The sequence below is a fragment of the Microcebus murinus genome, unplaced genomic scaffold (assembly GCF_040939455.1).
Source record: "Microcebus murinus isolate Inina unplaced genomic scaffold, M.murinus_Inina_mat1.0 scaf015_hap2_Mmur4.0, whole genome shotgun sequence".
Taxonomy (NCBI): Eukaryota; Metazoa; Chordata; class Mammalia; order Primates; family Cheirogaleidae; genus Microcebus; species Microcebus murinus.
In genome coordinates this window covers 69893-95454 of record NW_027438961.1, presented here as the reverse complement: position 1 = coordinate 95454, position 25562 = coordinate 69893, and the positions used below count along the sequence as shown (strand labels likewise).

The following is a 25562-nucleotide window of genomic DNA, read 5'->3' as shown; positions in this document are numbered from 1 at the left end:
TATCCACACTCAACATCCGAGTGCAAAGGGGTAAGGCAGGTTTACTTCTTATTTTATTTTATTTTATTTTATTTTATTTTATTTTATTTTATTTTATTTTATTTTATTTTATTTATTTTCGAGACAGAGTCTTGCTTTGTTGCCCAGGCTAGAGTGAGTGCCGTGGCATCAGCCTCGCTCACAGCAACCTCCAACTCCTGGGCTCAAGCAATCCTCCTGCCTCAGCCTCCCGAGTAGCTGGGACTACAGGCATGCGCCACCACACCCAGCTAATTTTTTCTATATATATTTGTTGGCCAATTAATTTCTTTCTATTTATAATAGAGATGGGGTCTTGCTCTTGCTCAGGCTGGTTTCGAACTCCTAACCTTGAGCGATCTGCCCGCCTCGGCCTCCCAGAGTGCTAGGGTTACAGGCGTGAGCCACCACGCCCGGCCCACTTCTTATTTTAAATTAATTTTGATGCACTTGTTGGATAATAAATGTCCGGCTTAGACAATTTGGAAAATGCGTCAAACTCAAGTGATTTCTGGAAAAAAAAATAGCATAATTCCATCGTCTAGTAATGAATACTCTTAGCGTTATGTTGTGATTTCCTTCTAGTCTGTTTTTCTTGCCGTGGAGTTTTACACGGTTGTGTTGGTTTCCTAGAATTGCTGGAACAAATTACTGTCAACTGGGTGACTTAAAATGACAGAAGCTTATTTTTCTCACATTTCTGGTGGCTTGAGGCCGCAAATCAAGGTGTCTGCAGGATCGATTCCTGCCTGAGGCTCCAAGGGCAATCTTTTCTGTGTCACCGTCCTAGTTTCTTGTGGCTGCTGGCATCTTTGGTGTTCTGGGCCGTGGACACGTCACTCCTGTCTCTGGCTCTGTCGTCACTTGGCGTGTTCTTTGTGTCTCTCTGCTTCCCTTCCTGTCTCTTATAAGGACTTACTGAATTTAGACCCACCCTAATCCAGCCTGCTCTCATCTCAAGATCCTTAACCTCATTACATCTGCAAAGACTTTTTTCCAAATGAGGTCACATTTGGAGGTGACATGTCTTTTGGGGGGACCACTATTTAATCCATTGTAATAGTTATGACAATAAAGTATAAAGCACATGCGGGTTTCTTTTTTCTTCTTCTTCTTTGAGACAGGGTCTTGCTCTGTGGCCCGGGCTGGAGTGCAGTGGCGTCAGCATAGCTCACTGCAGCCTCTAACCCCTGGGCTCAGGCGATCCTCCTGCCTCAGCCTCCCGAGTAGCTGAGACTACAGGCACATGCCGCTGCACCTGGCTAATTCTTTTTTTTTTTTTTTTTTTGAGACAGAGTCTCACTCTGTCGTCCAGACTAGAGTACCATGTGGTCAGCCTCGCTCACAGCAACCTCAGACTCCTGGGCTCATGCGATCCTCCTGTCTCAGCCTCCCAAGTAGCTGGGACTACAGGCATGTGCCACCATGCCCGGCTAATTTTTTCTATATGTTTTTAGTTGGCCAACTAATTTCTTTCTATTTTTAGTAGAGATGGGGTCTTGCTCTTGCTCAGGCTGGTCTTGAAGTCCTGGCCTCAAGAGAGCCTCCCGCCTCGGCCTCCCACAGTGCTAGGATTACAGGTGTGAGCCACTCAGCCCAACCCAAACATAGTTTTATATTCTAAAGCAGTGTGCACAAGCAGGACTTCCTGCATATATTACCTGTGAAAGGTGGTGGCACTGGTTAAGTTAAGGGCGGGACCTTAACCTTGGGGCAGCCACGTGAGGAATATGCTTTGCATGCTTGCAACAGGAAGCGATTGCACAAGCTGCTGCAAATGCATGGAATTCCGTGATGGAATTTGCTGCCCCCTGTATTGATGAGGTCAGCTCTCTGAATCAGCTGAGCCCAGGTCACTCTACTGAGTCCATTCATCTTCTCTTTGCTTTTGTTGAACCTTGCCAGAGTGATGGATAAGAAATGAACTGGTAGTGTGTGCACGGTTATTTGGACGAAGAGCTTTCAGCCCTGGGGCCTTTCAATTAATGTCTGGGTAATAAATCCACTTTCAAAGGAAGAGAACAGGCTTCCTCAGAAAAGGAAATGCTTAGTAATTTTAGAAATGGGTCCCATCTCCACAAAATCCTGCCAAAGCTGGCTCGTTCCACCTCCCACTTCTCTGTAAATACAACCAGAAAAAAATGTATATCATTAATTGTACTTTCTACTCTCTGATTTCTTTAAATCCAGTGGGAAAGGATCTAGGTTTATCAGAATATAAATTATCTGAAGTAATAATAGATCATGATTTTTTTTTTCTTATTTAAGACAGAGTCTCGCTTTGTTGTCCAGGCTAGAGTGAGTGCCATGGCGTCAGCCTCGCTCACAGCAACCTCAAACTCCTGGGCTCAAGCAATCCTCCTGCCTCAGCCTCCCGAGTAGCTGGGACTACAGGCATGCGCCACCACACCCGGCTAATTTTTTCTATATATATTAGTTGGCCAATGAATTTCTTTCCATTTATAGTAGAGACGGTGTCTTGCTCTTGCTCAGGCTGGTTTTGAACTCCTGACCTCGAGCAATCCGCCTGCCTCAGCCGCCCAGAGTGCTAGGATGACAGCTGTGAGCCACCCAGGCTGGGCCCAGATTATGAATTTTATCATCATCCTATTAGTTATCTTTAATTGAACATTTACAATATGCCAGGGATATCATAGTCTAAGCACGTTCTTGCATTTTCGTATTAAAGCCATTTATGAGATAGACATCATTATTCACACGAGGAAACTGGGGTTGCTGCAAATGTTTATGTGACAGGCAGACTTCAGAGACACTGCAGGGTCACTTCTAGACCACTGCAATAAAGTGAATGTTGCAATAAAAGCAAGTCACACAAAGTTTTTGGTCTTCCAGTGCAGATATAAAAGTTATGTTTATATTATACTGTAATCTATTAAGTATGCAATAGCATCTTGTCAGAAAAAATAATGTACATACCTTGATTTAAAAATACTTTATTGGCCGGGTGCAGTGGCTCACACCTGTCATCCTAGCACTCTGGGAGGCCGAGGCAGGCAGATTGCTCGAGGTCAGGAGTTCGAAACCAGCCTGAGCAAGAGCGAGACCCCGTCTCTACTATAAATAGAAAGAAATTAATTGGCCAACTAAAAATACATAGAAAAAATCATCCGGGCATGGTGTCGCATGCTTATAGTCCCAGCTACTTGGGAGGCTGGGGCAGGAGGATAGCTTGAGCCCAGGAGTTGGAGGTTGCTGTGAGCGAGGCTGACCATATGGTACTCTAGTCTGGGCGACAGAGTGAGACTCTGTCTCAAAAAAAAATTAAAAAATTAAAAATATAACTAAATAAAAATACTTTATTGCTAGAAAGTGGTAATGACCATCTCAGCCTTCCGCTGAGTCTTAATGTTTTTTTTTTTTTTGCTGATCGAAGGTCTTGCCTGCATATTGGTGGCTACTGATTGATTAGGGTGGTGGTCACTGGAGGTTAAGGTAGCTGTGGCAATTGCTTAAGATAAGAGACCTGTGCGGGTTGCCTCTTCGATGGACTCTTCCTTCGGCAAAAGGTTTCTCTTGAGCACGTGATACTATTTGATCAGCCACAGGACAACTCCTTTCGACATTGGAGTCAGTCCTTTCCAAGGCTGCGGCCGCTTTACTCACTAAGTTGCTGGAATGTTCTAAATCCTTGGTAGCCATTTCAGCAATACTCACAGCATCTTCACCAGGAGTAAATTCCATCTCAAGAAACCACTTTCTTTGGTCACCCATAAGAAGCAACTCCTCCTCTGTTCAAGTTCCATCATGAGATTGGATCGAGTTTAGTCGCATCTTCGAGCTCCACTTCTAGCTCTCTTGTTATTTCCACCTTTGTGGTCATTCCCTCTGCTGAAGCCTGAAGTCCCCAAAGTCATCCACGAGGGTTGGAATCCACTGATTGCAAGCTCCTGTTCACCTGGCTATTTTGACCTCCTCTCATGAATCACAGGGGTTCTTAATGGCATCTAGAATGCCGAATCCTTTCCAGAGGGTTTTCAGTCGACGTTGCCCAAATCTATCAGAGGATTCGCTATCTATGGCAGCTGTAGCCTTACAAATTATACTTATTAAATAATAAGACTTGAAAGTCAGAGTTACAACTTGATCCATGGGTTGCAGAATGGAGCATGAAAGTAACATTCATCTGTGTGTATATCTCCATTAGAGCTCTTGGGTGACCAGGTACCTTGTCAACAAGCTGTAATAAATTTCATATATATATATATATATATATATATATATATATATATATATTTTTTTTTTTTTAGACAGAGTCTTGCTCTGTCACCTGGGCTAGAGTGCCGTGGCATCAGCCTCGCTCACAGCAACCTCAAATTCCTGGGCTCAAGCGATCCTCCTACCTCAGCCTCCCGAGTAGCTGGGACTACAGGCATGCGCCACCATGCCCGGCTCATTTTTTCTATATATTTTTAGTTGGCCAATTAATTTCTTTCTATTTTTAGTAGAGAAAGGGTCTTGCTCTTTCTCAGGCTGGTTTCGAACTCTTGACCTCAAGTGATCCTCCTGCCTTAGCTTCCCGAGTAGCTGGGACTATGGGCATGTGCCATCATGCCTGGCTAATTTTTTTTCTATATATTTTTAGTTGGCCAATTAATTTCTTTCTATTTTTAGTAGAGACGGGGATCTCGCTCTTGCTCAGGCTGGTTTCGAACTCCTGACCTTGAGCGATCCTCCCGCCTCGGCCTCCCTGAGTGCTAGGATTAACAAGCTGTTCATATTTGAAAGAAATCTTTCTTCTGAGCAGCAGGTCTCAGCAGTGGCTGAAGATATTTGGTAAACCATTCTGGAAACACACACGCTGTCATCCAGGCTTTGTTTAGCCGTTTCTAGAGCACAGGCAGAATAGAGATTTAGCAAGATTCTTTGAAGGGCCCCAGGTTTTCCAGAATGGTCAGTGAGCATTGGCTGAGAGTTATCGGCTGCATCGGCCCCTAACGAGAGTCAGCCTGTCCTTTGAACCTTCAGATTCAGGCATTGACTTTTCCTCTCTCTTACGTCTCTTTGCAACTAGCAAGAGCAGATTCTAATAAAGAGCTTTGGAATCGGGGCAGCTGTAGCTTCTGTAAAAGGGGAAACCAGGAAATATTTTTTTAAAAAAAGACTTATCCACTGTCATGGCATGAAATATATTTTTTTAATGGTGGTACAATATTTATACCATAAACTTTGGTCCCTTACCCATTTATAAGTGTGTCGGTTAGTGGCACTGAGCACATGCACAGTGTGGTGCAGCCATGATGGCTGAGTTCTCAGGAATCACCCGTCTGGCGTCTTCAAGGCCACCTAGAGAAGCCTGTGCTGCATGGAAGTGAGGGCGAGCTTTGGAATCAGCTCTGGGTCAGACGTCTCCTCTCTCCTCGAAGCCACTAGCTGTGTGGCTTTCGGCCAGTCAGCAACCTCTCTGAGCTGCAGTGTTACTCCCCTGTAAATTGGTGAGAAGCCTGCTCCTTCAACAGACTGTTCTCCAAGACCGAACTGAACCGAGAGCCTTCTCTAAATGCCTTGCGCAGTGCTGGTGAGTAGCCCATAAAATGTTGGGTCCCTCTCTTCTTTCTTCTCCTTTTTCAGTGTGATTTTTTTCTTGGTGCAAATGCTAGAGCAATTCAACTCTCCCCATCCCCATCTTCACAGCCTAGAAATTTGTCCGGGAGTCCCAGGAATAAATCTGGGAGTGAGGAAAAAGAAGAAAGCAAGCCCATGACCACGCATTTTGCCAGTTGGCCTGCCTCTGCCTTTTCCAGTTAGAGTCTTAAGTATCGAAGTGGTTATTTCTTTTTCTTACCCGTGCGCACGCGCGTGTGTGTGTGTGTAGGATAGTGTTTGGCATGCATTGTTGTGTGCATGTGTGTGGGTGTGCCAAAATATAGAGAAAAATGACAGAAAGAGGCCCACTTGAGACGTCACTTCTCTGCGCTGCAAGTTAGAGCTGACGAGGAAACCCCCTCTGAAGACCCCAGTGGATTTGGGGAGCATCTTGGATCGGAGAGAGGCACCAACGGTCCAGGACGCCATTCTTGTCCCACAAGAAAAGTATTTGAGGCTCAGCGAAAAGACAGGAGGCTACGCTGTCAAACCGGAGCGGTTGGTTATTTTCAGCTCCGTAGAAAATCATATTGTGACAATATTGTGACAATGTGACGTTGTGAAAATCATATAGTGACAATATTATGAGATATTGTGACATGTTGTGAAAATCATATTGTGACAATATTGTGACATTATGACATGTTGTGAAAATCATATTGTGACAATATTGTGACATGTTGTGACAACCATATTGTGACAATATTGTGACATGTTGTGAAAATCATGTGACAATATTGTGACAAACAAGTGACAATATTGTGATAATATTGTGATAAACGTGACAATATTGTGACAAACATGTGACAATATTGTGACAAATATGTGACAATTTGGTGACAATATTGTGACAAAATTATGACAATATTGTGAAAAACGTGACAATATTGTGACATGTGACAATTTGGTGAGAATATTTTGACAACATGTGACAATTTGGTGACAATAATGTGACAACATGTGACAATACGGTGAGAAAATTCTGACAAACATGTGACAATATAGTGACAACATGAGACAATATGGTGACAAACGTGATAATATTGTGACAACAGGTGACAACATGTGACAATTTGGTGACAACAGGTGACGATATGGTGACATGTGACAATTTGGTGACAACAGGAGACAAATTGGTGACAATATGGTGACAACATGTGACGATTTGGTGACAATATGGTGACAACTTTGTGACAATTTGGTGACAACATGCGACAATATGGTGACAATATGGTGACAATACGGTGACAAGTGACAATTTGGTGACAATTTGGTGACAACAGGTGACAATTTGGTGACAATATGGTGACAACATGCGACAATTTGGTGACAATATGGTGACAATTTGGTGACATGGTGACAACGTGACAATTTGGTGACAATTTGGTGACAATATGGTGAAAACAGGTGACAACATAGTGACAAAATGTGGCAATTTGGTGATAATATGGTGACAACATGCGACAATTTGGTGACAATTTGGTGACAATTTGGTGACAACAGGTGACAATATGGTGACAACAGGTGACAACATGGTGACATTATGGTGACAAGATGTGACAATATGGTGACAATTTGGTGACAACATGTGACAATTTGGTGACAATTTGGTGACAACAGGTGACAACATGTGACAATTTGGTGACAATATGGTGACAATAGGTGACAATTTGGTGACAATATGGAGACATGTGACATTTTATTGACAACATGGTGACAGCAGGTGACAACAGGTGACAATTTGGTGACAACAGGTGACAATTTGGTGACAACATGGTGACAACATGCGACAATTTGGTGACAACAGGTGACAACAGTTGACAATATGGTGACAGGTGACAATATGGTGACAACAGGTGACAATTTGGTGACAACAGGTGACAACAGGTGACAATTTGGTGACAACAGGTAAAAACAGGTGACAACAGGTGACAATTTGGTGACAATATGGTGACAACATGTGACAATTTGGTGACAATTTGGTGACAACATGGTGACAACATAGTGACAATTTGGTGACAATATGGTGACAACATGCGACAATTTGGTGACAATATGGTGACAATATGGTGACAAGATGCGGCAATTTGGTGACAATACGGTGACAACATGTGACAATTTGGTGACAATATGGTGACAACATGCGACAATTTGGTGACAATTTGGTGACAACATGTGACAATTTGGTGACAATATTGTGACAAAATTATGACAATATTGTGACAAACGTGACAATATTGTGACATGTGACAATTTGGTGAGAATATTTTGACAGCATGTGACAATTTGGTGACAATAATGTGACAACATGTGACAATATGGTGACAAAATTCTGACAAACATGTGACAATATAGTGACATGAGACAATATGGTGACAAACGTGATAATATTGTGACAACAGGTGACAATTTGGTGACAACAGGTGACGATATGGTGACATGTGACAATTTGGTGACAACAGGTGACAATATGGTGACAACATGTGACAATATGGTGACAATATGGTGACAACATGCAACAATTTGGTGACAATATGGTGACAACATGTGACAATTTGGTGACAACAGGTGACAATTTGGTGACAACAGGTGACAACATGTGACAATTTGGTGACAACAGGTGACAACATGTGACAATTTGGTGACAACATGGTGACAATTTGGTGACAACACGGTGACAACATGTGACAATTTGGTGACAACAGGTGACAATTTGGTGAAAACAGGTGACAACATGTGACAATATGGTTACAATATGGTGACAACATGTGACAATTTGGTGACAATAGGTGACAATTCGGTGACAATTTGGTGACAACAGGTGACAATTTGGTGACAACATGTGACAATTTGGTGACAACAGGTGACAACATGTGACAATTTGGTGACAATTTGGTGACAATATGGAGACAACATGTGACATTTTATTGACAACATGGTGACAACAGGTGACAACAGGTGACAATTTGGTGACAACATGGTGACAACATGGTGACAACATGCGACAATTTGGTGACAACAGGTGACAATTTGGTGACAACAGGTGACAATTTGGTGACATCATGGTGACAACATGCGACAATTTGGTGACAACAGTTGACAATATGGTGACAACATGGTGACAATATGGTGACAACTGTGGTCATTGTCACTGCTGATGTCATTGTCACTGCCGATGTCACTGTCACTGCCAATGTCATTATCACTTTTCATTGTCACTGTCGATATTGTCACTGTGATTGTCATTGTCACTGTCGATGTCATTCTCATTGTCACTGTTGATGTCATTGTCATTGTCACTGTCGATGTCATTGTCACTATTGTCATTGTCAATGTTGTCATTGTCACTGTAGATGTCATTGTCACTGTTTATGTAATTGTCACTGTCACTGTCATTGTCACTGTGATTGTCACTGTCGATGTAATTGTCACTGTCATTGTCACTGCTGATGTCATTGTCACTGTCATTGTCACTGTTGATGTCATTGTCACTTGATGTTATTGTCATTGTCACTGTTGATGTCATTGCAACTGTCATTGTCACTGTAGATGTCATTGTCATTGTCACTGTCGATGTCATTGTCACTGTTGATGTCATTGTCACTGCCAATGTCATTGTCACTGTTGTCATTGTCACTGTCGATGTCATTGTCACTGCCGATGTCATTATCACTGTTGTCATTGTCATTGTCATTGCCGATGTCATTGTCACTGTCATTGTCATGGTCACTGTCGATGTCATTGTCACTGTCATTGTCACTGTCCATGTCATTGTCACTGTTGATGTCATTGTCACTGTCATTGTGATTGTCACTGTCGATGTCACTGTCGATGTCATTGTCACTGTCACTGTCATTGTCACTGTTGATGACATTGTCATTTTCACTGTTGATGTCATTGTCATTTTCACTGTTGATGTCATTGTCACTGTCACTGTAGATGTCATTGTCACTGTTGATATCAATGTCACTGTCCATGTCATTGTCATTGTCACTGTTGATATCATTGTCACTGTTGATGTCATTGTCATTGTCACTTGTCATTGTCACTGTCGATGTCATTGTCACTGCCACTGTCATTGTCACTGTTGTCATTGTCACTGCCGATGTAATTGTCACTGTTGTCATTGTCACTGCCGATGTCATTGTCACTGTCATTGTCACTGTTGTCATTGTCACTGTTGTCATTGTCACTGTCATTGTGATTGTCACTGTCGATGTTATTGTCACTGTCACTGTCATTGTCACTGTCCATGTCATTGTCACTGTTGATGACATTGTCATTTTCACTGTTGATGTCATTGTCATTTTCGCTGTCGATGTCATTGTCACTGTCACTGTAGATGTCATTGTCACTGTTGATATCAATGTCACTGTCCATGTCATTGTCACTGTTGATATCATTGTCACTGTCGATGTCATTGTCATTGTCACTGTTGATGTCATTGTCACTGTCGAAGTCATTGTCACTGTCATTGTCACTGTCGAAGTCATTGTCACTGTTATTGTCACTGTCGATGTCATTGTCACTGTCATTGTCACTGTTGATGTCATTGTCACTGTCGATGTCACTGCTGATGACAGTGTCACTGTTGTCATTGTGACTGTCGATGTCATTGTCACCGTCAATGCCATTTTCGATGTCATTGTCACTGTCATTGTCATTGTCAATGTCATTGTCACTGTTGATGTCACTGTCCATGTCATTGTCACTGTCGATGTCATTGTCATTGTCAATGTCACTGTCACTGTCATTGTCACTGTTGATATTGTCACTGTCGATGTCATTGTCACAGTCGATGTCATTGTCACTGCCGATATCATTGTAACTGTTGTCATTGTCACTGCCGATGTCATTGTCACTGTTGTCATTGTCACTGTTGATGTCACTGCCGATGTCATTGTCACTGTTGTCATTGTCACTGTTGAAGTCATTGTCACTGTCGATGTCATTGTCACTGTGGATGTCATTGTCACTGTCATTGTCACTGTCGATGTCATTGTCATTGTCACTGTCGATGTCATTGTAACTGTCGATGTCATTGTCATTGTCACTGTTGATGTCATTGTCACTGTTGATGTCATTGTCACTGTTGTCATTGTCATTGTCATTGTGATTGTCACTGACGATGTCATGGTCACTGTCCATGTCATTGTCGATGTCATTGTCACCGTGCATGTCATTGCCACTGTTATTGTCACTGTCGATGTCATTGTCACTGTCATTGTCACTGTTGATGTCATTGTCACTGTCATTGTGATTATCACTGTCGATGTTATTGTCACTGCTGATGTCACTGTCACTGTCATTGTCATTGTCAATGTCGATGTCATTGTCACTGTTGATGTAATTGTCACTGTCGATGGTATTTGTTCTGTCACCATTTGGAGAGCACGGCGGGGGTCCAGGGGGGTGACCCCAACCCTCAGCACCCACCACCGTGCCTGGCACCCCAGCCCACTCCGTGGGGCCTCCTCTTGCCCAAAGCTGCAGCACTGCAGCCAAGCGACAACAGGCATGGCATCGGGACGGTCGGGACTCAGACCAAGGGTCTGGTCTGTGGGAACCAACAGGCTGGAGGAAACCTTGAGAGTCTGAGAGGGGAGGGAGTTGTAGAAGGCCAGGATGTCATTTTGAGGGAGTATGTGACCAGAACTCTTTCCATTGATTTTGGCGTTCTATGGACTACACGTAGGAATCTTTGGTGGTGGCACAGGATGTTGGGGGATGCACAGTCACACACAGACGTGCTCGACAGGCCTACTTTTACTTTTCATTTCGGAGTCATTTTTTTAAAAAAAAATGCCTCTTGGCCGGGCATGGTGGCTAACGCCTGTAATACTAGCACACTGGGAGGCAAAGGTGGGTGGATTGTTCGAGGTCAGGAGTTCGAAACCAGCCTGAGCAAGAGCGAGACCCCATCTCTACTATAAATAGAAAGAAATTAATTGGCCAACTAATATATATATATATGCAAAAAAAATGTTAGCCGGGCATGGTGGCGCATGCCTGTAGTCCCAGCTACTTGGGAGGCTGAGGCAGCAGGATTGCTTCAGTCCAGGAGATTGAGGTTGCTGTGAGCTAGGCTGACACCATGGCACTCAATCTAGCCGGAGCAACAAAGCTAGACTCAGTCTCTAAAAAAAAAAATGCATCTAACCTCCATTATTGCATTTTCTTTTCTCTCTATTTTCAAGCAGATTATGGGAGTACAAGTATTCAGGTTCCAGGTATTGCCTGTGCCCCCCTACCCCTGTTGCCTTGTTCATTTATCTCTCATGTTTTAGCAGCGAATTGTGGGGGTACCAATGTGAAGGTCGGATACATTGCCCTCTCCTCGCCTCCCCCCTCTGGTGAGAGCTTCAAGTGCGCCCATCCCCCAGTTGGTGCGCACCCACCCCATTCCTAATGGGTGTGTATGCCCATCCCATACCCCCACACGACCGACCTCCACCCTATCACGGTGATTCCTCTACGTCCCATTAGGTGTCCATGGGTTACTCCCAATTTGACAGTGAGCACGCAGGTGGTGTTCCTGTGTCCATTCTTGGGATACTTGGCTTACTGGAACAGGTTCCAGCTCCGGCCAGGAGAACACGAGAGGTGCCCTCTCACCGCTGTTCCTCACAGCCGAATAGCATTCCGTGGTGTCCACGCGCCACATGTTATTAATGCACTCCTGGATGGATGGGCACTCCAGTCGCTTCCACATCTTTGCGATTGTGAATTGTGCCCTAACTGTCACCCTACCCCTTACCCAGCCCATCTCCTCTGCCCCTGCGTGACGCGCTCCTCCCCCGCCAGGCTCGTCACTGTCCTCAGGCCCTGCACATGCCTGACCAGCTCCTTCCTGCACCGGCCAGTCACCGTCACCGTCACCGTCCTCTGCCCCTGCCTGACAGGCTCCTCCCCGCCCGGGCCACCACCAGGGCCACTGCCTGACTCGCTCCTCCCCGGCCAGGCCCGTCGCTCTCCTGGGCCCCTGCCGGACCACCTCCTTCCCGCCCGGCCTGTCACCGTCCTCGGCCCCTGCCTGACCGGCTCCTCCATCGCCTGGGCCTTCCAGGGGCTTGGTGTGGACACTGCTTACAGGAAGCCCTCCAGGAACCCGGCAACAGGGCGGCCGCAGCAGTCTGGCCCAGGCATCGCTAAGTCGCCTGCCGGAGACGTGCCCCGCTGTGCCGCGGGGGCCCAGCCTGGTGTCTTCCCTGAGGCCCTGGGGCTGCCGCTACACGCAAGGGGAGAGCCTCGGAGGTCGGGACCGCCTCCTGATGGGGACGTCCACGCAGCTCTCCACGTCGGATTCCGGGGCTCTCTGTCCTGCCTGAAGGCCCAGCTGGCCTGCGGGTCCTTAGAGTGGCAGAAACATCCTCAAACTGAGATTGCGAGTCCGGTGGTTGTCTGCACTTTTGTGCTGGGCACCCCAGGGAGGCCCAGGGGCTGGCTGGACAACCTGGTCTGCTCAGGGGCTTTGGAGGAGCAACCGATGCCCTTTGGACTTTGGTAGCAGCGTCCGAGGTGTCTCTGAGCCCTGCGCCATGTCGGGGAGGAGGTGGGAGGGGCCGTGACCTGCAGTCGTGTTCCCGGGGTGGCCCGGCAAGTGGCTTCTTCCACAGGCTGCTTGGCCTGGGCTCCCTGCACCTGGGCCTTTGGAGGACTGCCCTGTTCTTGCCAAGGCTTCGTGCAGGGACCCGGAGCTTGGAGGTTGCATCTCCCAGCCCTGGGTCGGGCAGAGCCCCAGCAGGCCATGCCCACAACCTCTCTCAGCACGGGTCCCCCAGAAGGCTCCTTTGGGACTAGGATTCTCATGCGGGTGACTTCTTAAAGTCTGGCCCCTGGATGGAGGGGCACCAGGAGTAGAGGAGCCGGAAGCGGAATGGGGTGCCCATGCAAGGGGACATTTTCAGGCCAAGTCCCAGCTTCAGCCTGATCCTCCTGGGAACCCCGCTCTGAGACAAGGAGCCGGGCTTCGCATTCCCACAGCAGCCAGTCGTGGGCTGAGGACACCTGGGGCGTTGGGAACTCCCTGGCTTCTCCTTGGTTTAACATCTGGAGCTGCTTGTGAATCGCGCCGCCACACACACCCGAGTGCAGGTGTCTTCCGCACAGACTGCGGGCCTCGCTCTTCTGAATGCCGCTAGCTCGCCACCCACCCACGGGTGAACCTGGTCAGGGTGCTTTCTCTAAGGAGCAGACTCTTTTCCGGGCGGGCTACCGGTGTCTCTGTTTGCTCGTTTCTTTCTTCCATTTCGGGAAAGTCTTCCTTGCTGGGTGTGGAAATCTCCTGTGCCTTCCCTCGCCTATTCTGTCAGCTTTAAAATTCTCTTTCAGTTGCCACCCTCACAGATGGATTAGGAAACTCTTTCCGGTGCACTCATTAGTGAAATGACCTCCAGGAAGCTGGAATCCAATATCTAATGGCCGATTTTTAGCGAGTCCACACGCCAGGGTGGTCGGGGTCCAATGCAGCCCCGGCCAGGCCCAGGCCCCTTGGACTGGCCCACAGGAGGACACGGAGGAGGGTCCCGGCCCCCACGAAGCGGTGCCGGCAGTTCTCCACGGGCTTGGGCGTTTTCCCGAGGTAGGAGATGGAGGGGACTGATTTCTTCAGCGCCCCCCAAACCACGCCACCCCACCCCACCCATAGGACACATCCCCAGAGAGAGACGCCCCATACACTGGCTGTGCCCCAGCCCTGGCCCGGGGGAATAGGCGGCAGCCCACCCACAGGGCGAGGGGGGGGCGCAGCTGAAAGGGGTTGTGGGGGAGGGCGGCCCCTGGCTGGGGTCAAAGGGCGAGCGCCCAGCAGGCGCGCGCGCGTGCGCAGTCTGCATCAGCATCGGCCACGCGCTGGGGGTGGGCAGCGGGTAGGTGAAGGAGGCCGGGCGAGGAGACGAGGGGGGCTGGGAGGGCTCCACCTTGGCGAGTCCAGCCGTGGAGGCGCATCTTGTGTGAGTGTGAGTGAGTGTGAGTGTGTGTGTGTGTGTGTGTAGAGAGAGACAGCCCCCCACCCCGCCCCGCCCCGCCCATCACCCCCGTCCCTTGGAGCCCGCGGGACCCGGCCGGCGAACTCAACCGGCCCGGCCCGGCGCGGGGCCTGGGGCGGGAGGAGGCGGCGGGGAAGCGCAGAGAGGCTCGGCTTCTTGAGCGGGGCAGGGGCGCCCTCCGCCGCTGTCTAGGGCCACACCACCCTGAACGCGCCCGATCTCGTCTGGTCTCGGAAGCTAAGCAGGGTCGGGCCTCGTTAGTACTTGGATGGGAGACCGCCTGGGAATACCGGGTGCCACAGGCTGCTGCTTTTTTTTTTTCCCTCTTGTTCTGTCCCCTTTCTGGGAGCAAGGCGGCGGCCCGGGGTGGGGGTGACCCCAACCCTCAGCGCCCGCCGCAGTGCCTGGCGCCCCAGCCCGCACCGTGGGGCCTCCTCTTGTCCCAATCCGCGACACCGCCGCCACGCGGCAGCATGCGTGGCATCTGGACTGTCAGGTCTCAGACCAAAGGTCTGCTCTGTGGGAACCGACACGCTGGAGGAAACCTTGAGAGTCTGAGAGGGGAGGGAGTTCCAGAAGAAGGCCAGGATGTCATTTTGAGGGAGTATGTGACCAGAACTCGTCCCGTTGCTTTTGGGGTTCTATGGGCTACACGCAGGAATCTTTGGTGGTGGCACCTGATGTTGGGGGATCCGGAGTCACACCCAGACCTGCTCCACAGGCCTCCTTTTACTTTTCTCTTCGGATTCATTATTTTTAAAAAGTGTCTCTTACCTCTATGATTGCATTTTCTTTTCTCTCTCTTTTCAAGCAGATGATGGGAGTACAAGTATTCAGGTGACATGTGTTGCCCGCGCCCCCCTCCCCCCTGTGTTCTTATTCATATACCTCTCATGTTGTTCCAGCGTATTGTGGGGGCACCAATGTTAAGGTCGGGTGCCTTGCCCTCTCCAAGCCTCCCCCCTCGGGTCAGAGCTTCAAGTGCGCCCATCCCCCAGTCGGTGCGCACCCACCCCATGCCTAATGGATGTGTATGCCCCTCCCCTCCCCCCACCCACCCGACACCCACCTGATGAAGGTGATTCCTCTCTGTCCACTTAGGTGTCCATCCGTTCGTACCAGTTTGCTGGTGAGCGCGCTCACATGGTGCTCGTGTGTCCGTTCTTGGGACACCTGGCCTACTGGAACGGGTTCCAGCTCTGGCCAGGAGAACACGAGAGGCGCCCTCTCACCGCTGCTCCTCACAGCCGAATGGCACTCCGTGGTGTCCACGCGCCACATTTTATTAATGCACTCCTGGATGGATGGGCACTCCGGTCGCTTCCACGTCTTTGCGATTGTGAATTGTGCCCTAACTGTAACCCTAACCCTTACCCAGCCCCCGTCTCCTCTGCCCCTGCCTGACGCACTCCTCCCCGGCCAGGCCCGTCACTGTCCTGGGCCCCCGCCTGACTGGCTCCTCCCCGCCCGGCCTGTCACCGTCCTCTGCCCCTGCCTGACACGCTCCTTCCCGCCCGGCCTCTCACCGTCCTCGGCCCCTGCCTGACCGGCTCCTCCGTCGCCTGGGCCTTCCAAGGGCTTGGTGTGGATGCTGCTTCCAGGAAGCCCTCCAGAAACCCGGCAGCAGGGTGGCCGCAGCAGTCTCCAGCAGCCGTCCCTAAGTCGCGTGAGTGCGGGGGACGTGCCCCCGCTGTGCCGCGGGGGCCCAGCCTGGTGTCTTCCCTGAGGCCCTGCGGCTGCCGGCTGGGCTGCCGCTCCCCGCAAGGGGAGAGCCGCGGAGGTGGGGACCGCCTCCTGATGGGGACGTACACGCAGCCCTCCACGTCGGATTCCGGGGCTCTCTGTCCTGCCCGAAGGCCCAGCTGGCCTGCGGGTCCTTAGAGTGGCAAAAACATCCGAAAGCTGAGATTGAGGGTCCGGTGGGTGTCTGCACTTTTGTGCTGGGCACCCCAGGGAGGCCCGGGGGCTGGCTGGACAACGTGGTCTGCTGGGCGGGGGGGGGGGTTGGAGGAGCAACTGATGCCCTTTGCACTTTGGGTAGCAAGAGTCTGAGGTGTCTCTGAGCCCTGTGCCATGTCGGGGGGGGCGGGGGGGTGGAGGAGGAGGAGGAGGAGGAGGAGGTGGGAAGGGCCGGGGCCTGCAGTCCTGTTCCCGGGGTGGCACGGCAAGTGGCTTCTTCCACAGGCTGCTTGGCCTGGGCTCCCTGCACCTGGGCCTTTGGAGGACTGGCCCTGTGCTTGCCAACACTTCCTGTAGGGACCCAGAGCTGGGAGGTGGCATCTCTCAGCCTGGGTCGGGCAGAGCCCCAGCGGGCCATGCCCACAACCTCTCTCAGCACCGGTCCCCCAGAAGGCTCCTTTGGGACCAGGATTCTCTTGCAGTGACTCTTTAAGGTCTGGCCCCTGGATGGAGGGGCACCAGGAGTAGAGGAGCAGGAAGGGGAAGGGGGTGGCCATGCGAGGGGACACTTTGGGGCCAAGTCCCAGCTTCAGCCTGATCCTCCTGGGAACCCCGCTCTGAGTCAGGGGGCCGGGCTTCGCATTCCCACAGCAGCCAGTCGTGGGCTGAGGACACCTGGGGCGTTGGGAACTCCCTGGCTTCTCCTTGGCTTAACATCTGGAGCTGCTTGTGAATCGTGCCGCCACACACACCCGAGTGCAGGTGTCTTCCGCACAGACTGCGGGCCTCGCTCTTCTGAATGCCGCTAGCTCGCCACCCACCCACGGGTGAACCTGGTCAGGGTGCTTTCTCTCAGGGGCAGACTCTTTTCTGGGTGGGCTACCGGTGTCTCTGTTTGCTCGTTTCTTTCTTCCATTTCGGGAAAGTCTTCCTTGCTGGGTGTGGAAATCTCCTATGTCTTCCCTCGCCTATTCTGTCAGCTTTAAAATTCTCTTTCAGTTGCCACCCTCACAGATGGATTAGGAAACTCTTTCCGGTGCACTCATTAGTGAAATGACCTCAATGAAGCTGGAATCCAATATCTAATCACCGATTTTTAGCGAGTCCACACGCCAGGGTGGTCGGGGTCCAATGCAGCCCCGGCCAGGCCCAGGCCCCTTGGACTGGGCCACAGGAGGACACAGAGGAGGGTCCCGGCCCCCACGGTCGCGTTGCCGGCAGTTCTCCAGGGGCTTGGGCGTTTTCCAGAGGTAGGAGATGGAGGGGACTGATTTCTTCAGTGCCCCAGAAACCACGCCACCCCACCCATGGGACACATCCCTAGAGAGAGAGAGAGACGTCCCATACACTCGCTCCCCTCCCCCATGCGCTGTGCCCCATCCCTGGCCCAGGGGAATAGGCGGCAGCCCACCCACAGGGTGGGGGGCCCAGCTGAAAGCGGTTGTGGCGGAGGGCGGCCCCTGCCTGGGGTCAAAGGGCGGGCGACCCGCGCGTGTGCAATCGGCCGCGGAGGCGGCGGCGGCCGTGGTGGCGGTGGCGGCGGTGGCGGTGGGTATCAGGAGCTGGGGGTGGGGGGCGGGGAGGTGAAGGAGGCCAGGTGAGGAGAGGAAGGGGGCTGGAAGGTCTCCACCTTGGCGAGTCCAGCCCTGGAGGCGCATCTTGTGTGAGTGTGAGTGACACAGCCAGATCCACACGGCTCCCAGCCTGCCCGTCTCCCGTGGGTGTGTTGACACAGCCAGATCCACACAGCGCCCTGTCTGCCCGTCACCCGTGGTTGAGTAGACAAAGCTAGTTCCACACTGTGCCCTGCCTGCCCACCTTCCGTGGGTGAGTGGAGACAGGCACATCCACACTGGGCCCTGCCTGCCCGTCTCCCATGGGAGTGTGGACACAGCCAGATCCACACGGCTCCCAGCCTGCCCATCTCCCGTGGGTGTGTTGACACAGCCACATCCACACAGCACCCTGCCTGCCCGTCTCCGGTGGGTGTGTGTACACAGCAAGTTCCACACTGGGCCCTGCCTGCCCGTCACGCATGGGTGAGTGGACACAGCCAGATGTACACTGCGCCCTGCTTCCAAGTCTCCCGTGTGTGTGAGGACACAGCCAGATCCACACGGCGCCCAGCCTGCCCTTCTCCCATGGGTGATTGGACACAGCCACATCCACACTACGCCCTGCCTGCCCGTCTCCCATGGGTGAGTGGACACAGCCAGATCCACACTGCGACCTCCTGCCCGTATCCCATGGGTGAGTGGACACAGCCACATCCACACTGCGCCCTGCCTGCCCGTCTCCCGTGGGTGTGTGGACACGGCAAGATCCAAACTGCGCCCTGCCTGCCCGTCTCCCATGGGTGTGTGGACACAGCCAGTTCCACACAGAGTCCTACCTGCACGTCTCTGGTGTGTGTGTTGACACAGCCAGTTCCACACTGTGCCCTGCCTGTTCATCACCCATGGGTGAGTGGACACAGCCAGATCCACACTGTGCCCTGCCTGCCCGTCTCCCGTGGGTGAGTGGACACAGCCAGATCCACACGGCGAACAGCCTGCCCGTCTCCCATGGTTGAGTGGACACAGCCACATCCACACTGTGCCCTGCCTGACCGTCTCCCTTGGGTTTTTGGACACAGCCACATCCACACGACGCCCTGCCTGCCCGTCTCCCGTGAGTAAGTGGACACAGCCAGTTCCACACAGAGCCCTGCCTGCCCATCTCCCTTTGGTGAGTGGACACCTCCACATCCGTACTGCGTCCTGCATGCCCGTCTCCCATGGGTGAGTGGACACAGCCAGTTCTACACTGCGCCTAGCCTGCCCGTCACCCATGGGTGAGTGGACACAGCTAGATCCACACTGCGCCCGGCCTGCTCGTCTCCCGTGCTTGTGTGGACACAGTCAGTTCCACACAGAGCACTGCCTGACCGTCTCCCGTAGGTGTGTGGACACAGTCAGTTCCACACTGCGCTCTGCCTTCTCGTCACCCATGCGTGAGTGGACACAGCCAGATGCACACTGCACCCTGCATGCCCGTCTCCCGTTTGTGTTTGGACACAGCCAGATCCACACGGCTCCCAGCCTGCCCGTCTCCCGTGGGTGTGTTGACACAGCCACATCCACCCAGCACCCTGCCTGACCGTCTCCCGTGGGAGAGTAGACACAGCCAGTTCCACACTGCGCCATGCCTGCCCGTCTCCCGTGGGTGAGTGGAGACAGCCACATCCACACATGCCCTGCCTGCCCGTCTCTGGTGGGTGTGTGGACACAGCCATTTCTACACTGCGTCCTGCTTGCCCGTCACCCATGGGTGAGTGATCACAGCCAGATCCACACTGCACCCTGCCTGCCTGTCTCCCGTGGGTGAGTGGACACAGCCAGATCGTCACGGTGCCCAGCCTGCCCATCTCGTGTGGGTGAGTGGACACAGCCACATCCACACAGCACCCTTCCTCCCAGTCTCACGTGGGTGAGTGGACACAGCCAGATCCACACAGCGCCCTGCCTGCCCGTCTCCCGTGGGTAAGTAGACACAGCTAGTTCCACACTGCGCCCTGCCTGCCCATCTTCCATGGGTGAGTGGGGACATCCACATCCACACAGCGCCCTGCCTGCCCGTCTCCGGTGGGGGTGTGTACACAGCCAGTTCCACACTGGGCCCTGCCTGCCCATCACGCATGGGTGAGTGGACACAGCCAGATGTACACTGCGCCCTGCCTGCAAGTCTCCCGTGTGTGTGAGGACACAGCCAGATCCACACGGCGCCCAGCCTGCCCTTCTCCCGTTGGTGTGTGGACACGGCAAGATCCACACTGCGCCCTGCCTGCCCATCTCCCATGGGTGATTGGACACAGCCACATCCACACTGCGACCTGCCTGCCCGTCTCCCGTGGGTGAGTGGACACAGCCAGATCCACACTGCGCCCTGCCTGCCCGTCTCCCATGGGTGAGTGGACACAGCCACATCCACACTGCGCCCTGCCTGCCCGTCTCCCATGGGTGTGTGGACACAGCCAGTTCCACACAGAGTCCTACCTGCACGTCTCCGGTGCGTGTGTTGACACAGCCAGTTCCACACTGTGCCCTGCCTGTTCATCACCCATGGGTGAGTGGACACAGCCAGATCCACACTGTGCCCTGCCTGCCCGTCTCCCGTGGGTGAGTGGACACAGCCAGATCCACACGGCGAACAGCCTGCCCATATCCCATTGTTGAGTGGACACAGCCACATCCACACTGCGCCCTGCCTGACCGTCTCCCTTGGGTTTTTGGACACAGCCACATCCACACGATGCCCTGCCTGCCCGTCTCCCGTGAGTAAGTGGACACAGCCAGTTCCACACAGAGCCCTGCCTGCCCATCTCCCTTTGGTGAGTGGACACCTCCACATCCGTACTGCGCCCTGCATGCCCGTCTCCCATGGGTGAGTGGACACAGCCAGTTCCACACTGCGCCCGGCCTGCTCATCTCCCGTGCTTGTGTGGACACAGCCAGTTCCACACAGAGCCCTGCCAGCCCATCTCCCTTTGGTGAGTGGACACCTCCACATCCGTACTGCGCCCTGCATGCCCGTCTCCCATGGGTGAGTGGACACAGCCAGTTCCACACTGCACCTAGCCTGCCCGTCACCCATGGGTGAGTGGACACAGCTAGATCCACACTGCGCCCGGCCTGCTCATCTCCCGTGCTTGTGTGGACACAGTCAGTTCCACACAGAGCACTGCCTGACCGTCTCCCGTAGGTGTGTGGACATAGCCAGTTCCACACTGCGCTCTGCCTTCTCATCACCCATGCGTGAGTGGACACAGCCAGATGCACACTGCATCCTGCATGCCCGTCTCCCGTTTGTGTGTGGACACAGCCAGATCCACACGGCTCCCAGCCTGCCCGTCTCCCGTGGGTGTGTTGACACAGCCACATCCACACAGCACCCTGCCTGACCGTCTCCCATGGGAGAGTAGACACAGCCAGTTCCACACTGCGCCCTGCCTGCCCGTCTCCCGTGGGTGAGTGGAGACAGCCACATCCACACATGCCCTGCCTGCCCGTCTCTGGTGGGTGTGTGGACACAGCCATTTCCACACTGCGTCCTGCTTGCCCGTCACCCATGGGTGAGTGATCACAGCCAGATCCACACTGCACCCTGCCTGCCCGTCTTCCGTGGGTGAGTGGACACAGCCAGTTCCACACTGCGCCCTGCCTGCCCGTCACCCATTGGAGATTGGACAAGCCAGATCCACACTGCACCCTGCCTGTCCGTCTCCCGTGGTTGAGTGGACACAGCCAGTTCCACACTGCACCCAGACTGCCCATCTCCCGTGGGTGAGTGGACACAGCCAGTTCCACACTGCGCCCTGCCTGCCAGTCTCCTGTGGGTGAGTGGAGATAGCCACATCCACACAGCGCCCTGCCTGCCCGTCTCTTGTGGGTGTGTGTACACAGCCATTTCCACACTGCACCCTGCTTGCCCGTCAACCATGTGTGAGTGGACACAGCCAGATCCACACAGCACCCTGCCTGCCCGTCTCCGGTGGGTGTGTGGACACAGCCATATCCACACAGCGCCCTGCCTGCCCGTCTCCCATGGGTGAGTGGACACAGACAGATCCAAACAGCGCCCTGCATGCCCGTCTCCGGTGGGTGTGTGGACACAGCCAGATCCACACAGCGCCCTGCCTGCCCATCTCCCATGAGTGTGTCGACACAACCAGATCCACACGGCGCCCAGCCTGCCCGAATCCCGTGGGTGAGTGGACACAGCCACATCCGCACAGCACCCTGGCTGACCGTCTCACATGGGTGTGTGGACACAGCCAGTTCCACACAGCGCCCTGCCTGCCCGGCTCCCGTGGGTGAGTGGACACAGCCACATCCACACAGCACCCTTTCTGACCATCTCCCATGGATGTGTGGACACAGCATGTTCCACACAGCGCCCTGCCTGCCCGTCTGCCGTGGGTGAGTGGACACAGCCAGATCCACATAGCGCCCTCCCTGCCCGTCTCCCGTGAGTGTGTGTACACGGCAACATCCACACGGCGCCCAGCCTGCCCGTCTCCCGTGCGTGAGTGGACACAGCCACATCCACACAGCGCCCTGCCTGCCCGTCTACTGTGGGTCAGTGGAAACAGCCAGATCTACACTGCGCCCTGCCTTCCCGTCTCCCGTGGGTGAGTGGACACAGCCACATCCACACTGCACCCTGCCATCCCGTCTCCCGTGGGTGTGTGGACACGGCAAGATCCACACTGCGCCCTGCCTCCCCGTCTCCCGTGGGTGTGTGGACACGGCAAGATCGACATTGCGCTCTGCCTCCCTGTCTCCTGTGGGTGAGTGGACACAGCCAGTTCCACACAGCACCCTGCCTGACCGTATCCCATGGGTAAGTGGACACACCCAGATCCAAACAGCGCCCTGCCTTCCCGTCTCCGGTGGGTGTGTGGACAAAGCCAGATCCACACAGAGCTCTGCCTGCCCATCACCCATGGGTGAGTGGACACAGTCAGATCGACACTGCGCCCTGCCTGCCCGTCTCCCGTGGGTGAGTGGAAACAGCAGGATCCACACTGCGCGCTGCCTGCCCATCTGCCGTGGGTGAGTGGACACAGCCACATTCACACTGCGCCCTGCCTGCCAGTCTCCCGTGTATGAGTGGACACAGCCAGATCCCCACAGCACCCTACATGCCCATCACCCGTGGGTAAGTGGACACAGCCAGTTCCACACAGCGCCCTACCTGCCGGTCAACCGTGGGTGAGTGGACACTGCCAGTTCCACAGTGCGCCCTGCCTGCCCGTGTCCGGTGGGTGAGTGGACACAGCCAGGTCAACACAGTGACCTGCCTGCCATCTCCCGTGGGTGAGTAGACACTGCCAGTTCAACACAGCGCCCTGCCTGCCCGTCTCCCGTGTGTGAGTGGACACAGCCAGTTCAACACAGCGACCTGCCTGCCCGTCTCCCGTGGGTGAGTGGACACTGACAGTTCCACACAGCGCCCTACCTGCCTGCCACTTGTGGGTCAGTGGACACAGCCAGTTCCACACAGCGCCCTACCTGCCCGTCTACCGTGGTTGAGTGGACACTGCCAGTTCCACACCGCGCCATGCCTGCCCGTGTCCCATGGGTGAGTGGACACTGCCAGTCCAACACAGTGCCCTGCCTGCCCGTCTTTCCTAGGTGAGTGGACACAGCCAGTTCCACAACGCGCCCTGCCTGCCCAACCCCTCTAGATGAGTGGAAACTGCCAGTTCCACACCGGGCCCTTCCTGCCCATTACCCGTGGGTCAGTGGACACAGCTCGTTCCACACACCACCCTTCATGCCCATCTACCGTGTGTGAGGGGACACAACCAGTTCCACATCGCGCCCTGCCTGCCCGTCTCCGGTAGGTGAGTGGACACTGCCAGTTCCACACAGCGCCCTACCTGACCGTCACCCGTGGGTTAGTGGACACAGCCAGTTCCAAACAGCGCCCTACCTGCCCATCTCCAGTGGCTGAGTGGACTGAGCCCGTTCCACACAGCCCACTGCCTGCCGTCTCCCATGGGTGGGTGGACATAGCCAGTTCCACACAGCGCCATACCTGCCCGTCTACCAGGGCTGAGTGGACAGCGCCAGTTCCACACCGTGACTTGCCTTCCCTTCTCCCGTGGGTGAGTGGACACTGCCAGTTCCAAACAGCGCCCTACCTGCCCGTCACCTGTGGGTCAGTTGACACAGCCAGTTCCACACAGCTCCCTACCTGCCCGTCAACTGTGGGTGAGTGGACATTGCCAGTTCCACACAGCGCCCTACCTGCCTGTCACCCGTGGGTCAGTGGAAAAAACCCAATTCCAAACAGCGCCCTACCTGCCAACAGCCGTGAGTGAGTGTACACTGCCAGTTCCACATCACGCGCTGCCTGCCCGAGTATTGTGGGTGAGTGGACACTACCAGTACAAAACAGCGCCCTGCCTGCCTGTCTCCCGTGGTTGAGTGGATACTGCCAGGACAACACAGTGACCTGCCTGCCTGTCTCCCAATGGTGAGTGCACACTGCCAGTGACACACAGTGGCCTTCCTGACCGATACCCGTGGGTCAGTGGACACAGCCAGTTCGACACAGAGCCCTACCTGCCCGTAAACTGTGGGTGAGTGGACACTGCCAGTTCCACACCGTGCCCTGCCTTTCCCGTGTACCGTGGGTGAGTGGACACAGCCAGGTCAACACAGTGAGCTGCCTGCCCGTCTCCCGTGGGTGAGTGGACAGAGCCAGATCCGCACTGCGCCCTGCCTGCCCATCTGCCGTGGGTCAGTGGACATAGCCAGATGCATACAGCACCCTCTCTGCCCTTCTCCCGTGGGTGAGTGGACACAGCCAGATCCACACGGCGCCTTGCCTGCCCGTCTCCCGTGGGTGAGTGGACACAGCAAATCCGCACTGCGCCCTGCCTGCCCGTTTCCCGTGGGTAGTTGACACAGCCAGATCCGCACAGGCCCTGCCCGCCCGTCTGCCGTGGGTGAGTGGACACAGCCAGATCCGCACTGCGCCCTGCCTGCCCGTCTGCCGTGGGTCAGTGGACATAGCCAGATCCACACAGAATCCTCTCTGCCCGTCTCCCGTGGGTGAGTGGACACAGCCAGATCCACACTGCGCCTTGCCTGCCCGTCTCCCGTGGGTGAGTGGACACAGCCAGATCCGCACTGCGCCCTGCCTGCCCGTCTGTCGAGGGTGAGTGGACACAGCCAGATCCGCACTGCGCCCTGCCTGCCCATCTGCCGTGGGTCAGTGGACATAGCCAGATGCATACAGCACCCTCTCTGCCCGTCTGCCGTGGGTGAGTGGACAGAGCCAGATCCGCACTGCGCCCTGCCTGCCCGTCTGCCGTGGGTGAGTGGACACAGCCAGATCCGCACTGCACTCTGCCTGCACGTCTGCCGTGGGTCAGTGGACATAGCCAGATCCACACAGCACCCTCTCTGCACGTCTCCCGTGGGTGAGTGGACACAGCAAGATCCACACTGCGCCTTGCCTGCCCGTCTCCCGTGGGTGAGTGGACACAGCCAGATCCGCACT

The 25562-nt window shown here is 53.7% G+C and overlaps 1 pseudogene; it reads left to right on the top strand.

Annotated features, from left to right (window-relative positions):
* The first annotated feature begins 14795 nt into the window (after nt 1-14795).
* LOC142867411 (uncharacterized) lies at nt 14796-14914 on the top strand (annotated as a pseudogene).
* Nucleotides 14915-25562: the final 10648 nt, after the last annotated feature.